Genomic DNA, 16,986 nt, shown 5'->3' with positions numbered 1-16,986 from the left:
CACAAGAAAACTGGTAGCATTGACTGACTCAAGGAAAGGGAAATGTACAACTAGGGAGATAGAGAAAAAAATGTATTTATCTGTTCAAAACACAAAAAGAACCTTAGCCCATCATGTCCCAGACCCATCTTTTTCTTTTTTTTAAATTTATTTTTATTTCTTTTAAGATTTTTATTTATTTGTTTGAGAGAGAGCACAAGCAGGGGGTAGGTGGAGAGGGAAAAACAGACTCCCTGCTGAGCATGAAGCCCGATGCAGGACTTGATGCCGGGACCCTGGGATCGTGACCTGAGCTGAAGGCAGACATTTTTTTTTTTTTTTAGATTTTATTTATTTATTCATGATAGTCACAGAGAGAGAGAGAGAGAGGCAGAGACACAGGCAGAGGGAGAAGCAGGCTCCATGCACCGGGAGCCCGATGTGGGATTCGATCCCGGGTCTCCAGGATCGCGCCCTGGGCCAAAGGCAGGCGCCAGACCGCTGCGCCACCCAGGGATCCCTGAAGGCAGACATTTAACCGATTGAGCCACCCATGTGCCCAGACCTATCTTTTTCAACCATCTAACAGAATTTAAGTGAACAAAGTTAGGAGTGACTTTGTTTCTGAAAGAAAAAAGAAGAGTCGAAGGCAATTTTTTTGCTCAGTCTGTCTCAGAAGTGTTTAGGTGGTTATCACGGGTCTTTACTGTTTGCTTCCCTCTCTGCCCTCAAGACTTGAAGGTGTATCTTGAGAGTTGCTTCAAGCAGCTAACTGTCAAAGGAAACTGGAGAGCCTAGGAGAAGCTTCTGTTCAGGTGAGGCCTGAAAGAAAAGTGAAGCCAGAAGTTCACAGTAGCCAGGAGTTCACAAACTACCAAGTAAGGCACATAAGAGTTTCTCATTCCTTCAAAAAGCTGTTGCTGCATGTCACAGTACATCATAGGGTCACTAATACTAGGCCATATACCCAGACAAGAAACCAATTTTTAAAAAAAATATTTTATTTATTTATTCATGAGAGACACACAGAGAGAGGCAGAGACACAGGCAGAAGGAGAAGCAGGCTCCATGCAGGGACCCCGATGCAGAACTCGATCCCAGGTCTTCAGGATCACACCCTGGGCCAAATGCGGTGCTAAACTGCTGAGCCACCTGGGCTGCCCAAGAAACCAAATTTTATTTTAATCATCAGCCCCCTAGAAGAACAAATAGAGGTCATTCTTTTTCTCAAATAAATATTATAAACAGCATTCATTGAAAGCTAGCAACGACTTAAAAAAGTACAAAGATTAAAAAGATATATATAATTCATAGCCAGGAACTAACCATAGATTAACACATTCAGTGAGAAGAACAATTTGTCATCTATTTAGATTTATTTTATGAAGGATGACCATATGTTAAATTAAGTGAAGAATGAAGCTTTGAAATACAACTCAATAATCAAAAAGTGTAGGGCTTGGTTTTAATATTGTAAGTGGGCAAATTTGACACTTTTTTGTGAGATGCATCTGTTTGGCTTTAACTATTACACAAATCATAATAAACTAAAAGAGCTAATTTTTAGTTTAAATAATATTAACACCAACTTTGAGTGCTTACTATATGCCAGGTACTGTTGTAAGCTATTTATGATCTCATTTAATACTCACAATGTACTTATGATATAGGCACTAAGATCATCTCCAGCTTATGAATAAGGACATTGAAGCACAGAGAAATTAAGGAGTGTCTCTAAGCTAAAACAGCTTAGGTTTTAGGGCTGGGATTTGAACCCAGGAAGTCAGGCTCTGATGCCTGGGCCGTAGTCATTTCAAACAGCAAACAAATTGTGTGGAAAATTCAAATATAGGAAATATTAGGGATCAATTTCACAGTTCCAAAGATACAAGCCAGAAAGAAGTCTGCATTTGTGAAATTCATATCTGAACTATTTTAACAGTCACCTAACTGATTTCCTTACTTAGTTTCTATATCCTACACTTTCCCACCTTATCAAGCTTCCTGTGATACCTCTGTCATCACATCACTCCTTTGACCAAAAGTTCCCAAGGGCTCCCTTCTGCCTACCTAATAGATCTTATTTTTTTTATTGTTTTTTTACCTAATAGATCTTAAACTTGAATGTGCAGCATACACACCTGAGGAGCTTGCTTAAAATACTGATTTCCTAAGCTGAAACCCTGAAAATTTGATTTAGTAGGTCAGGGTGGGGCCTGGGAATCCATGTTTTAAGCAAGCTTTGTAAAAACACTGGCCTATGTGGACAAAGCCCACATACCTTATTATAGGATTCAAGGCTGTCCATGACCTGGCCCAAACCCACCTAACTCCTAATATAAAAGCTCTATTGTAGAATAGCCACTGTCCTCCAACTTCTCAAATAGGAGGCATTTCTAACTCTAAATTTCTGCCTACCCCCTCCAACCCATCTGGAGTGACCTCCTGCCTTCTTTCCTGCTACTATCCAAATACTATATATCCTTCAAGGTCAAGCCCAAGTTTCACCTACTCTATAAGACTCTCCTTAAATTCTCCATCCCAGAAAGGTATCAATCTCTTGTTGAATAATTAAGTCTCTACTGTCTGGCCACAATCCTTTTGGTATTTAATGGTTTCAAGAGTATATGCCTTCCTTCCTCAATTAGACTGACAGCAGCCACTGTCCACATGTGACTATTTAAGTTGGAACGAATTAAGATTAAATAAAGTTAAAATTTCAGTTCCTCAGTTACACTAGCCACATTTCAAGTGTTCAGCAGCCACAGAGAACATTTCCACATCACAGAAAACTCTAATGGACAGCATGGCAAGAGTCTGCTTATGGCTGTCACAGCTGCCTTCTTATATATTCTCCCTATAAGCAATGTTTGCTCTAAAGTTAAAGTAAATATGTATCCAGACTGCAAAAAGTGATAGATTTCCTTTTTAAACTAATTCCCATTTTGAGTAAAAGGAGTTCAGAAGATAAGTGTACATGTCATTCTGCATTTCTTTTTTTTAAAGATTTTATTTATTTATTCATGAGAGATACAGAGAGAGGCAGAGACATAGGCAGAGGGAGAAGCAAGCACCATGCAGGGAGCCCAATGTGGGACTCAATCCCAGCACTCCGGGATCACACCCTGAGTAGAAGGCAGATGCCCAACCGCTGAGCCACCCAGGTGTCCCTAATTCTGCATTTCTAATAGTCAAAATCCTTGGCTTTTCTCAATTCTCATTCTCCTTGACCTCTCTGTTGCATTTGGCATTATATAGGGCAGATCTCCCTCTCCTACAAGAAATGCTCTCCTCCTTTGCTTCCATGACGCTGTCAGAACAAGAATGGTCATCATTAATTTATTGAGCTCTTACCATGGGCCAAGCTAAGCACTTTACATACCTCAATGACCATATTAAGTAAACAGTAGTATTTTATAGATGAGGTACTTGAAGTTCAAAGGAAATTAATTTGCTCAAGGATACAAGGCTAGTAACTGGTGGTGATGGGACTAGAACCCAACCACATCTTTTAAGGCTCTTCTTAAGATTACTAGATCAAATACCCAAAAGAGGCAGGGCAGACTGTCAATTCCAACATGAAAGAATGGAAATTAACCTACTCAAGAGTCTCCTCTTTTCTTTTTTCCCTGCCCTTCTAAAACTCTATCTTATTCTATCTCATATACCCCTCTGGTAGATTTTCAAGGTCTTAATAGCCTGGGGAATTTAAAGCCAATTACTAAGTAATTGAGAAAAAAAGTAACCACAGTAGGTCAGGGAGAACAGGGACCAGGTACTGCCTTCCATTTTCATGAATTCTGTTTCTCCTAAATACCCTGTAAGCTCTTACTATTAAAACCTGTGTTGTTCAGGCCTTACGATTTTGATTCAAGTACTCTGTCAATAGTTCATTTTAATTACACTGGAGAGTATTTATAGCTTTTCTGCTCTCTGGATTGGGCTTTGTGTACAGTAGCTACTGCCAGAGCTAGTCAAATAAAGCAAGTGAAATGCTGGAGGAGTTCGGCTTGAGGTTGGAACAGTCACCTACTTATTAGTGTTTCACATTACGCTGTTTACTGATACCCTTAAGCAGGTCAAACTCAGCACTTGTGGCCAGTAGACAGAGGGTGAGGATGCAGAAGAAAAAACCTATTGCAACTTTGTTCCCTGCCTTCATGGATTAAGAGATAGTCAACCCTATAGATCTCTCAAACTCACTAGGCTCCCATAATGTAGTGTCAGCAACACAAGGCCTAGCTATTGGAGACAGGGAGCTTATGTTATTAACTATAGATCCTTTGGAGTTTGAGGCCTCCATTACTTAACTTAAAGAAGAATAAGGAATATGGGAAATCTCTGTACCTTCCCCTCAATTTTACTGTGAACATTAAGTTGCTTTACAAATAAAGGTTTTTTTAATTTTTTTTTACAAATAAAGTTTTAAATAAAGAGAAAAAAAGGAAAAAGCAGAAGGAATACTGGCTTCTCATCCTAGTTATACAAGTAAATGGCTCTGGCGGTAGGTAGGGGGTGTACATGCAAATATTTAGTGAGGACTTTTCTCTTTTTATTATTGCATATACCATAAACATTCTAGGATATTGTTTTGTGTTCTTATATTTGACATAAATATAATAATATGGAGTTTTATGCTAATTTTTCCTCAACAGTATGCTTTTGATAAAATTTTGCTGGAGTTCTACGTTCTACATGTAGTTATAATTCATTTTAACTGCTTTGTGGAAATCTATCAGATGAATACACCATAATTTATATATTCATTCCGTTGATGGTCATTTAGTTTGTTTTCCTTTTTTTTACTATTACAAATAAAATTCTTCAGTGGACATCTGTATATGCATGGGCACATGTGGGAGAGTTTCTCTCGATTAAAAATCCATGAGTGGGCAGCACGTGGGTGCCTCAGATGGTTAGGTGTCTGCCTTCAGCTCAGGTCATGATCCTTAGGTCCTGGGATCAAGCCCCACGTCAGGCTCCCAGATCAGCAGGGAGTCTGCTTCTCCCTCTCCCTCTGCCACTCCCCCTACTTGTGCTCTCTCTGTCTCTATCTCTCTCTCAAAACAATAAATAAAAAATCTTTTTAAAAAATCCGTGAGTGAACCATGAGACCTTTGTTGATGACAGTCTGTATCACTAGTAAGGCAAGATGGTAAAATCCTTTCTCTAGGTACTGCAATTAAAAGATTTTTTAAAAGATTTTACTTATTCATTCATGAAAGTGAGACAGAGACACAGGCAGAGGGGGAAGCAGCCCCCCTGCCCCGTGGGGAGCCCCATGCAGGACTCAATCCCAGATCCAGGGATAACGTCCTGAGCCAAAGGTAGATGCTCAACCGCTGAGCCACCCAGGTGTCCCTAAAAGATGTTTTGAAATGTATCTAGGGTTTTGTAAATGATGGTAAAGATTTTTTAAATAACATATTTGAAATTTTAAAAATAAATAAATAATCCACAAGTGGAATTACTTGGTCATAGGGCATTCATTCATAAGTTCAACTTTAGTAGATATTGCCAAATAGTTTTCCAAAGTAGTTGTACCAATTCTCTTTTCTGTTAAGATTTTATTTATTTGAGAGAGAGAGAGAGAGAAAGAGCATGAGTGGGGGGAGGGGTAGAGGGAGAGGGAGAAGCAGGCTCTCTGCTGATCTGGGAGCCTGACGTGGGGCTTGATCCCAGGATCTAGAGATCATGACCTGAGCTGAAGGCAGACACTTAATTGATTGAGCCACCCAGGCGCCCCACCAATTTTCATTACCACCAATAGTGGACAAAAGTTCCAATCGATCTAAATCTTCATTAATTCATGGTACTATTAGTCTTTCCTCATTTTAGCCACTCTGATGGATGTGTAGTCATATCTTGTGGGGTTTTTTTTAAAGATTTTTATTTTTTTTTACTTGACAGAGTACATAGAAGGAGAGCAAGCACAGAGAGAGAGGGAGAAGCAGCCTCTCTGCTTAGCATGGGCTCCATCCCAGGACCCTGAGATCATGACCTGAGCTAAAGGCAGATGCTTAATTGACTGGGCCACCCAGGTGCACCATCTTGTGGTTTTAATTTGAATTTCCTTGATAATCAATGAGATAGAGCACATCTCATGGGTTTATGATCTGATAGGCTTTCTTAAAGCAGATATTGACAGGGACAAGAAAGGGATAAGAAGAAAGACATTGGGTGGTGACTAAGGGATGGGGGTGGGAAGCAAACACTGTAGAAAGGAGAACCTAAGGGCATTAAATCAGACTTTCTGAGCAGACTAGTTTTTCTGAGGACCAGCCAAGAATATACAGATTCAGGAGTCTCTTCAGAACAGCAGCCACAGATGCTGTAAAGGCACACATAAAAGTATATGTAAAACATGTTTGAAGTCCAACTATAAAAGAATCCTGGCAGCAACCTATGTCCAAACACTCGTTTCTACAACAGCAGCAGTTCCAGCTGCTTCTTGCCATCTCTCACCAGGTTAGGTTCCGACTGGATCTCAATGCCACCCATCAAAATGATAGCAATGGCTTTGCAGACTCTGGCTAGAAGACAATAGGATATTAGTATTATTTTTTTTAAGATTTTATTTATTTGGGGGTTCCTGGGTGGCTCAGCTGTTTAGCGCCTGCCTTTGGCCCAGGGCGCGATCCTGGAGCCCTGGGATCGAATCCCACGTCGGGCTCCCAACATGGAGCCTGCTTCTCTCCCTCTGCCTGTGTCTCTGCCTCTCTCTCTCTCTATCATGAATGAATGAATGAATGAATGAATAAATCTTAAAAAATATTTTATTTATTTATTCATGAGAGACACAGAAGAGAGAGAGGCAGAGACATAGGCAGAGGGAGAAGCAGGCTCCCTGCAAGGAGCCTGATGCGAGACTCAAACCCTATACCCCTCATCACGTCCTGAGCCAAAAGCAGACGCTCAATCACTGAGCCACTCAGGCATCCCAGGAAAGCAGTATTAAAGAGCGCAGAATAGGAAATATTCTTTTGTTTCCAGCTTTATTGAAGTATGATTGACAAAATAAAGTTTTATATATATATATATATATATATATATATATATATATATATATTTAAGGTGTATATCATGATGTTTTGAGATATATATATATATATATACACACACACATTGTGAAATGATGACTACGACTAAGATAATTAACATATCTGTCACCTCACACAGTTACCTTTTTGGTTTCTTTTTTTTAAAGATTGTATTTATTCATGAGAGACACACACAGAGAGGCAGAGACACAGGCAGACAGACAAGCAGGCTCCCCATGGGGATCCCGATGTGGGACTCAATCCCTGGACCCCGGGATCACGCCCTGAGCCAAAGGCAAACGCTCAGTCACTGAGCCACCCAGGTATCCCACACACTTTTTTGGAGTAAATATTCTTTCTGCTCAGCACAAGTAAAATATGACTTTCTACAGTAGTCAGGCTGCAGAGGAACATGGTTTAGAGTGCTGCTTTCTCAAACTTTCATGTGCATGTGAATCCTCTGGGGATCTTGTTAAAATAGACTCTGATCCAAGAGTTGTGAGGTAAAACCTGAGATTCTGCTTTTCTAACAAGCTCTCAGATGCTGCTGATCTAAGGATCACACTCTGAGTTTAGAACATGAGCCATGGAGTCACACAGACCTGAGTTTACAGCCCAGCTCTCTGGGCTGTGGTGTTCTTAGCTGTGAAATCTTTGACAGGCTATTTAATCTCTCTGAGCTTTTGTTTCCTCGCCTATAAAAAGACTTTTTTAAAAAAATCATTACCTACTTCATAGGGTTGCTGAGTAGGTTAAATAAAATAATACATGTAATACATGTTTAGCACAGTGCATGGAAAGAATAAGTAACTAATATGTGCTAGCTATTGTTAATATTCCATGAACTGGCACTTCTACACATCTATGATACTCTGCGGACTGGGGTTCAGAATGATTATCTGGAAGCACTACAAGAGCCTAGATTAATCAGAGAAAGACAGACTGAATCATATTTAGTAATATTTTATGTTAGGCTTATTTTATTGTATTCTAAGGCTTTGAAAGTTGAGACTTCATCTGTATCAGTCAGGGTCCTAGCAGGAAACAGATGGCATGCTCAAATTAGTAAAATTAGTGGAAATTTTAACAAAAGGACTGTCTACAAAGGTATGGGCAGAGTGTAGGAAAACCAACAGGGATACAGAGCACAGTAACTTGGGGCTGTTTTACCACCGATACACCCAAAATGATGAAGGGAAGGGACAGATAGCAGGAAAAAGAAGAATGCGGCACAGAAGGGGTCCTCTTGAGAGAAACTGTGAGCTTTGGTTAAGAGAGCATTCAGCCTACAGCAATCTTCCAAGGCAGAAGCCAGGAATAAAACCCTAACCTTGGTTTCTTCCCTCCCTTTGATGTCAGGCCAGGTATCTCTACCACCTAAACCCTACCAGAAGCCAAGAAGGGATGGAAACGCACTGATATAATCCATGTAGATTAGTCTCTCCCGGGGCAGACAGTAGGTGGAGAGTGGATCTGGAGGGGTAATCAGAAGATATCTGGTATACCATCTCTGACACATATATTCAACCAAAATACTATCCAAACCAGAACCTTGACCAAGCCAGGAAAACAGACTACTGTTTGGACAAAGCTAAACTCCATTAGTTTATCACTGAATGAGGGTCAATGACTTCCAGGGTATTTCCCTTTTGGATGTCCTATAATAATCCAAAACTCAACACGTCTAAAACTGAATTCATGGGACACCTGGGTGACTCAGCAGTGGAGTGTCTGCCTTCGGCCCAGGGCGTGATCCTGGAGTCCCGGAGTCAAGTCCCACATCGGGCTCCCTGCATGGAGCCTGCTTCTCCCTCTGCCTGTGTCTCTGCCTCTCTGTGTCTCTCATGAATAAATAAAATCTTTAAAAATAAATAAATAAATAAAACTGACTTCATCTTCCTGTACCACCACAACATAACTTTCCCATTTTTGTGAATGGCAGCCTTTGATATACCAGTCTCTCAGCCTGAAACATTTTTCCATTTCCTCTCTGCACATATAAATCGTGCCTATTCTTTAGGGTCTACTTCAAATATTCCCTCCTCAGATGAGCAATGGGTGTTTCACTATATGTTGGCAAACTGAATTTAAATAAAATATTTCTTTAAAAAGTTACTCCCATGGTATTTTGATAGGGATTGCATTAAACGTGTATATTGCCCTGGGTAACATTGACATTTTCACAATATTAATTCTGCCAATCCATGAGCATGGAATATTTTTCCATCTCTTTGTGTCTTCCTCAATTTCTTTCAGAAGTGTTCTATAGTTTTGAGGGTATAGATCCTTTACATCTTTGGTTAGGTTTATTCCTAGGTATCTTATGCTTTTGGGTGCAATTGTAAATGGGATTGACTCCTTAATTTCTCTTTCTTCAGTCTCATTGTTAGTGTATAGAAATGCCACTGACTTCTGGGCATTGATTTTGTATCCTGCCACGCTATCGAATTGCTGTATGAGTTCTAGCAATCTTGGGGTGGAGACTTTTGGGTTTTCTATGTAGAGTATCATGTCATCGGCGAAGAGGGAGAGTTTGACTTCTTCTTTGCCAATTTGAATGCCTTTAATGTCTTTTTGTTGTCTGATTGCTGAGGCTAGGACTTCCAGTACTATGTTGAATAGCAGTGGTGAGAGTGGACATCCCTGTCTTGTTCCTGATCTTAGGGGAAAGGCTCCCAGTGCTTCCCCATTGAGAATGATATTTGCTGTGGGCTTTTCATAGATGGCTTTTAAGATGTCGAGGAATGTTCCCTCTATCCCTACACTCTGAAGAGTTTTGATCAGGAATGGATGCTGTATTTTGTCAAATGCTTTCTCTGCATCCAATGAGAGGATCATATGGTTCTTGGTTTTTCTCTTGCTGATATGATGAATCACATTGATTGTTTTACGGGTGTTGAACCAGCCTTGTGTCCCAGGGATAAATCCTACTTGGTCATGGTGAATAATTTTTTTAATGTACTGTTGGATCCTATTGGCAACTAATATTCGATAAAGGAGGAAAGACTATCCATTGGAAGAAAGACAGTCTCTTCAAAAAATGGTGCTGGGAAAATTGGACATCCACATGCAGAAGAATGAAACTAGACCACTCTCTTTCACCATACACAAAGATAAACTCAAAATGGATGAAAGATCTAAATGTGAGACAAGATTCCATCAAAATCCTAGAGAAGAACACAGGCAACACCCTTTTTGAACTCGGCCATAGTAACTTCTTGCAAGATACATCCACGAAGGCAAAAGAAACAAAAGCAAAAATGAACTATTGGGACTTCATCAAGATAAGAAGCTTTTGCACAGCAAAGGATACAGTCAACAAAACTCAAAGACAACCTACAGAATGGGAGAAGATATTTGCAAATGACATATCAGATAAAGGGCTAGTTTCCAAGATCTATAAAGAACTTCTTAAACTCAACACCAAAGAAACAAACAATCCAATCATGAAATGGGCAAAAGACATGAACAGAAATCTCACAGAGGAAGACATAGACATGGCCAACATGCACATGAGAAAATGCTCTGCATCACTTGCCATCAGGGAAATACAAATCAAAACCACAATGAGATACCACCTCACACCAGTGAGAATGGGGAAAATTAACAAGGCAGGAAACAACAAATGTTGGAGAGGATGTGGAGAAAAGGGAACCCTCATACACTGTTGGTGGGAATGTGAACTGGTGTAGCCCCTCTGGAAAACTGTGTGGAGGTTCCTCAAACAGTTAAAAATATACCTGCCCTACGACCCAGCAATTGCACTGCTGGGGATTTACACCAAAGATACAGATGCAATGAAACGCCGGGACACCTGCACCCCGATGTTTATAGCAGCAATGGCCACGATAGCCAAACTGTGGAAGGAGCCTCGGTGTCCAACGAAAGATGAATGGATAAAGAAGATGTGGTTTATGTATACAATGGAATATTACTCAGCCATTAGAAATGACAAATACCCACCATTTGCTTCAACGTGGATGGAACTGGAGGGTATTATGCTGAGTGAAGTAAGCCAGTCGGAGAAGGACAAACATTATATGTTCTCATTCATTTGGGGAATATAAATAATAGTGAAAGGGAATATAAGGGAAGGGGGAAGAAATGTGTGGGAAATATCAGAAAGGGAGACAGAACGTAAAGACTGCTAACTCTGGGAAACGAACTAGGGGTGTTGGAAGGGGAGGAGGGCGGCGGGTGGGGGTGAGTGGGTGACGGGCACTGGGGGTTATTCTGTATGTTAGTAAATTGAACACCAATAAAAAAAAAAAGTTACTCCCTCCTCTAAGAGGTCCTCCCCCAACTAGTTTAGCCTACACTGAAGCCCCATCACCAGTAATTCAATCACTATTGTCAGGTGCTGTATTTAACTGGTTTCAGGGGCAGCCTGAATGGCTCAGCGGTTTAGCACCACCTTCAGCCCAGGGCCTGATCCTGGAGACCCCGGGATCCAGTCCCACGTCAGGCTGTATGGAGTCTGCTTCTCCCTCTGCCTGTGTCTCTGCCAATCTCTCTCTCTCTCTCGAATAAACAAACAAACAAACAAACTGGTTTCGGTAGATATACCATCATCCCAGGTAAATACTATACTTCTTGAAGGAAGGAACTATGTCCTAATTTTCTTTTTTCCTGTTTGTCAAGACCAAGCATCTTGAGATTTATTGAATGTAAGTATACAATAAGCACTGGAAGGATGAAGAATTCAGAAAAAATAGCAGGGGACCAAATTTCAAATTTCATTTTTCTATTAGAGCTTCTGAGGACTTAGCTGGCCTTGTGTAGAAATATGCAGGCATAAAGGACAGCTCTGTCTCCCATCTACTCACTTAGCATTTTAAAAACACTCTTCTAAATAACCCTTGGGTTAAATAGAGAATCAAAACAGAAATTACAACTGTTCAGAAATGATTTACAGGGAAATCAACACCCATCAAAACCCACGATATGCAGCTAAAGTGGTACTCATAAGAAAGTTCTAGCACCAAATTCATTTATTTATTCTAATATACTCAAATATATTTCAGCTGGCAATATGAACTATTTTGGCTGACAATAAGTGAACTAAATGGTCAACTCAAGAATACAGATAACTAACAACTAAATACACCCAAGGAAGGCAGACGGAAAGAATAAATTTTTTTTTCAAAATTAATGGCTCATTTCTTACCAATCCTCCCTCTTACAACAAAAAAACCCTGGATGAAATAACAATCAAGCATAGAAGAACCTGAAAAGTAGAAAGGAGTAAGTGGACTTTCTAGGGACTTTAGGATATAAGAAACACTACAATGGTAAGTTGTCCGGGTGCTCTTGGGGACCCTGGGTGGCTCCATTGGCTGGGCGCCTGCCTTCAACTTAGGTCATGATCCCAGGGTCCTGGGACTAAGTCCCTGCATTGGGCTCCCTGCTCAACAGGAAGCCTGCTTCTCCCTCTCCCTCAGTCTGCTGCTTCCCCTGCTTGTGCTCTAACTCTCTCTGTCAAATAAATAAAATCTTTTTAAAAAAAGTTGTCTGGTGCATCTTTTTGCCTCCTATATTGCAGATGGGGTGCTAGAGAAGCCTGCAACCTGAAACTGCCAATAAACCCAGACCAAAAAAGGGCCAAAGATAAGCTTGTTTCCTTTAGTTAAATAATCAGGGAAAGGGTGACCTAGCACCTTTTTGATAATACCCACCCCACTCTAGCCAAACATCAAAGGAAAAACTGCCCCTTCCCTGTAGTATCAGTGGTATCACATAGAGTCACCCATGTCTGGTCCTACGTGGCAGCAGTTAGGCAGGGTGAGTTAGCTCTCTGTTTCCTCCACAGGGGAGGTGCCAACATGACCAAACAGGGAACTGAACATCCACCCCACCTCCCCAGTAGCAAAGAGATGGAATGAGGCAATACTAGGTGGTGCTAGTTAGCACTCCATCTTCCTCACTGTGGTAATATCAGTAGGGACTTCCTTACCTGGCAGCAATGAGGTGGTAAGAGTCAATCCATTGCCCATTTTTCCACCTGATGTGGAAGGCACCAGCAGGGAGCTGAACTCCCACTGCCTCCCAGCAGTAATTAGAGATAAGTGAACCAAGTAAGCATTAGGACTTGCAGGAAAATAAAAAAAGGACAGAACATTCATATTATGGGAGTCATAGAAAAAGAGAAGAAAAGACTATGGAGCTGAAAGAATATTTGAAGAAATAATGGCTGAAAGCTTTCCAAAGGCTAAGATGTTGACATTAGTGGACTGTGATAAGTTACTAAGATATAATGCAATAATTAGAGCAACTACTAAAAAAAAAATCTATGCAAAAAAATATAATCAAGACCTGTACAGATTAACCAAAATGGAATTATTATTGTTTTTTTAAAGAGTGATGTCACAGTTTTTATTTTTAAGCGCTAATATTTACAATATGCAGGCCATTACATCCTTTACAACTATTTATTTTTTAAAGATTTTATTCATTTATTAATGAGACCAGAGATAGAGAGGCAGAGACACAGGCAGAGAGAGAAGCAGGCTCCAGGCCGGGAGCCCAATGTGGGACTTGATCACGCCCTGGGCCAAAGGCAGACACTCAACTGCTGAGCCACCCAGGCATCCCCCAAAATGGAATTATTAAAAAAGATTCAAGTAACACATAGCAAAGCAGGAAAAATGAAGAGGAACAATAAACAGAGAGAACAAACAGGAAACAAACAAAAAATAAAACAACAAACTTAAGCTTTAATATATCAGCAATTATGTGAAATATAAAAGGCCTAAGTAAACCAATTAGAAAATGAGACTGACAGGCACCTACGTAGCTCAGTTGGTTAAGCATCTGCTTTTGGCTGGGGTCATGATCTCAGGCTCCTGGGATAGAGCCTGAAGTCAGGCTCCCTGCTCAACAGGGAGTCTGCTTCTCCCTCTTCCTCTGCCCCTCTGCCCCACTTGTGCACATACTTGCTCACTCTCTCTCAAAGAAATAGATAAAATCTTTTTAAAAAGTAATAAAATAAAAAATGAGATTGAAAGAATGGTTAAAAAAACATGACCCAAACATGCTGTCTACAAGAAATCCACTTCAAACATAATGATATAGGTAGGTTGAAAATAAAAGATATATCATACAAAAAGAGTAAAAAGATAAGGTAGACTTTAGAACAAAGAACATTACCAGAGACAGAGGAGACATTACATAATGATGAAAGGGTCAATTCTACAAGACAGAGCAAATCTAAATGTGTAGGCACCAAACGACACAGCCACAAAATATATTAAGCTAAAACTAATAGAAATGTAAAGACAAACAAATCCACAATTATACTTAGAAAACTTCAATACCCCTTTCTCAACAACTGCTGGAACTATTAGAAAATCATCAAGGAAGGAAAAAAAAAAGAAAATCATCAAGGATACAGAAGAACTGAACAGTACTATCAACTAGCATTTGCAAGACATTCCACCCACCAATAGCAGAACATACATTCTTTTCAAGAGCCTCTGGGACATTCACCAAGACAGACTATCTCCTGGATTATAAACTAAACTTGAACCAATTTTCTTTTCTGAACAAATTTTTAAAAACTACAACCATACAAACTGTGTTCTCTGACCACAGTGAAATCAAACTAGGAATCAGTACCAGAAAACAACAGGGAAATCTCCAAACATTTAGAAATTAAACAACTCATGTATAAATATGTCATGAGTCAAAGAAGTCTCAACAGAAATTTTAAAAAATACATTGAACTGAATGAAAATGAAAGCACAATATATCAAAATTTGTGGGATGCAGCTAAAAGCAGCGAAGAGAAGTAAATTTATGGCACTAAATACTTATATTAGAAAAGAAAAAAACTCACTCACATAATCTAAGCTCCTACCCTAAGAAACTAGAAAAACAACAGCAACATATACTCAAAGCAAACAGAATGAAAGAATATAATGATAAGAGCAGGAATCAGTGAAATTGAAAGACAGAAAAACCATATAAAAATGAAACAAAAAGCTGGGTTCTTTGGGGAAAAAAATTAAAACCGATAAACCTCTAGAAAGAATAACAAAAAAGAGAGAAGGTACAATTTACCAGTATCATGAATGAAAAGGAGATATGGCCACAAAACTTTCATACATCAAAAGGATAAGAGAATATTATGAATACCTCTGCAGAGATAGATTAGACAACTTGGATGAAATGGACCACAATTCCTCAAAAAGCACAAATTACCACAACTCTTCCAATATGAAATAATTTGAATCTATAATTATTTAGGAAATTGAGCTCATAGTTCAAAAACTGCTGAAAGAGAAATCTCCAGGCCCATAAGGTTTCACTAGAGAATTCTACCAAACCATTTAAAGAATTATTAACAATTCTGCACAATCTCTTTCAGAAAAGATAAGGTAAAAAAAAAAGATAAGGTAAGTCCAGCTTACATTTATGAGGGCAATATTATCTTGACACCAAATCAAACAAAGCCAGTAAAAAAAAGCTTACAGTCCAATATCCCTCATGGTATTTATATCCCTCAGATATAAAAATCCTCCAAAAGATATAAACAAATATAATCCAGCAATGTATAAAAATAATTATACACCACAACTAGGTGGGGTTTATTCCAGAAATCTAAGGCTAGTTCAATATTTAAAAATTAATGTCATTCAACTATCAACAGGCTAAAAGGAAAAACCACATGATCATATCAAAGGATGTAAAAAAAAAAGCATTTGACATCCATTAATTATAAAAACTCTCAGAAAAACTAGGATACAAGATAACTTCATTAACCTAGTAAAGAAAATTCTCAAAAAAAAACTAGAGCTAATATCATACTTAAGATTAAAAGAATGAATAATTTCAGAAACAAGGCAAAGGTGTCTGCTCTCACCGCTGCTATTCAACATAGTACTAGACATTCTAAACAGCTTGATAAGGCAAGAAAAATGAAATCAAATAAATAAAGATTGGAAAGGACAAAATAAAATTCTCCCTATTTATAGATGACAAGATTATGTAGAAACCCTCAAGGAATCCAAGCACACAATAAAACTATTAATACTACACACAAGAAGTTGGATTGATCTAAAGGGAATTATGTTGAGTGAAAAAGCCATTCTCAAAATGTTACATACTGTATGCTTCCATTTATATAACATTCTAAATGATAAAATTATAGAGATGGAGAACAGATAAGTGGTTGCCAAGATTTAGAAACATGGGAAGAGAGATGACTTACAATAAAAGGGTAGCAGGGATCTTTGTGGTTACAGAACAGTTTTAGGGACACCTGAGTGGCTCAGTGGTTGATTGTCTGCCTCTGGTTCAGGTTGTGATCCCAGGGTCCTGGGATCGAGTCCTGCATCAGGCTCCCTGTGGGGAGCCTGCTTCTCCCTCTGCCGATGTCTCTGCCTCTCTCTCTCTCTCTTTCTCCCATGAATAAATAAATAAAAAATAAATAATAATAAAATAAATAATAAAATAAATAAATAAAATAAATAAATAAAATAAAATAAAATAAAATAAATAATAATAAAATAAATAAATAAAAAAAAAACAGTTCTAGGTCTTTATTATGATGGTGGTTACATGAATCTATGCATGTGTTAAAACTATTCAGAATTTTGGGACAACTATATATCCACCTGCAAACAAATACAGTTGGGACCCTATCTTATACCATATATAAAAATTAATTTAGGGGGACCTGGCTGGCTCAGTTGGTAAAGCATGCAACTCTTGGGGTTGTGAGTTCAAGGCCCACATTGGACAGAGTTTACTTAAATAAAAACAAAACAAAAAGATTAATTTAAAATGGATGAAAGACCTACATGTAAGGGATAAAAATTTAAAATTCTTAAAAGAAAACAAGCATAAATCTTCACAAACTTGGATTAAGCAATGGTATCTTCAATGTGATAGCACACAACAAAAGGAAAAACAGATAAACTGGACTTCGACAAATTTAAAAATTTGCGCTACAAAGGATACCATTAAG

At 39.0% G+C, this 16,986-nt stretch overlaps 1 long non-coding RNA gene across 2 annotated transcripts in view; it reads right to left on the bottom strand.

Moving 5' to 3' along the window:
- Positions 1-958: 958 nt before the first annotated feature.
- The window catches only part of LOC144307517 (uncharacterized), a 115,955-nt gene continuing 99,927 nt past the window's right edge, over positions 959-16,986 (bottom strand). For both annotated transcript variants that reach the window (XR_013374364.1, XR_013374363.1), the window contains exon 4: positions 959-1,175. This is a non-coding gene — a long non-coding RNA (uncharacterized LOC144307517). The remainder of the gene's footprint in view (positions 1,176-16,986) is intronic.

This window comes from Canis aureus, chromosome X (genome assembly GCF_053574225.1).
Source record: "Canis aureus isolate CA01 chromosome X, VMU_Caureus_v.1.0, whole genome shotgun sequence".
In the NCBI taxonomy this organism is placed as follows: domain Eukaryota; kingdom Metazoa; phylum Chordata; class Mammalia; order Carnivora; family Canidae; genus Canis; species Canis aureus.
The sequence above is the reverse complement of the archived record's forward strand: the minus strand, read 5'-3'. Positions and strand labels throughout refer to the sequence as shown.